Raw genomic sequence first — 1,364 nt, 5'->3', positions numbered from 1 at the left:
AGAGGAGTCGTAAAGCACAGTCTTAGCATTGTTATGCACCTGGTGAATAGGACAGATGTGTAAGTTATGCGGGTCCAGGATATTCCACGCAAGCGTTTGAAAGAATCGCTTGGCTTTCACTGTTACGATTTATATCCTCAGAGGAGCGGAGCACATGTTCAGCCAGTCGGTTCAAAATGATGCTTCGAGAATCATCTGCAAAGCTATGCACAGAGGGCTGGACACAGAGGAATGTCAACGTCAATGTCGGCGTGAATCCAGGTCGCCACAATCCCGATGACACGGCTGCACCGTCCGCACTTCGCGTTCGGGATCCAGGTTTTCATTTGACGCCATCTGGCGAGAGCTTGGCACAGTACCCATTAAAGTTTCAAATTAAAAGGAAACATCGGTTCAAAAGGTGTCTGCTTGCATGAAATTCACATATAATTACACCAAATGGCCTGCGTAGAAAAACATGAAACCAAATCTTACGCCAGGTGCGCCTGCAGTTGGCATCGTTGGCATGGAGACCGGGAACGCGGCTTGTCAGTGCGTCTGTCGTCTGCTTTGCAGCTTTCCGGTGATCTACGATGGCGATCAGTGCGCGGGACTTTCTTTTACTTCACTTTCTCATCTGTGAGCTTGTGCAGCTCCTCACGCATATCGCACAACTTAATTTGACGCTTCGGCGCTTGCAACGACTGTCCCGAAGGAAAAGAGAATTATTGCAGCAGTTCGGTGCGTACATATGGACTTCGCTGGTGCGTTCTCCAACTGAGTGGGTGCTGCCGAGAAGTGTCAGTTCGTGGGACCAAGATGTGCCTCAGCTTTCTGACGAGAGGTGGAAGGAGAATTTCCGGGTGACACGTGCGACATTCGCTTTCATCTGTGATGACGTTTGTATATATCACATCGACTTTCGACTCATTTAAGTATATGTTTCGTGCTCATCTTGATAGTTGTTACTTTCGATTCAGGTCCAAGGGATGACAAGACAGGACACAGTCCTTCGGCATGCCGTGCCCTTAAGGCGGAATGACCCCAATGTGTTCTCTATGGGCATTGCTTTGTCCAGTTCATCTCGAAAACTACTGCAGTAATGAAGCAGTACGCCGAGCTGGTAATAGATGGGTAAATTCTGCACGTCCTGACATATTTTTTATCGGAATACAGCAAATAGGCGAGAATTAATAATATTTTTTGTTTCTGTGAATGCGAATACGTGGAGTCCTATGGGAGCAGCAGAAAACACTACCTCAGATCTCTCAGCGACGAAATAAACGCCTGAAAAATATGTCAGGGCGTGCATCTGTGTCCTCTGATGACAGTACAAGCTAAGTAACCTTCGTATTATTCGAAATCAACTGGACAAAAGTGGACAT

This window comes from Ornithodoros turicata, chromosome 2 (assembly GCF_037126465.1).
Source record: "Ornithodoros turicata isolate Travis chromosome 2, ASM3712646v1, whole genome shotgun sequence".
NCBI lineage: Eukaryota > Metazoa > Arthropoda > Arachnida > Ixodida > Argasidae > Ornithodoros > Ornithodoros turicata.
This window is presented reverse-complemented; position numbering follows the sequence as displayed.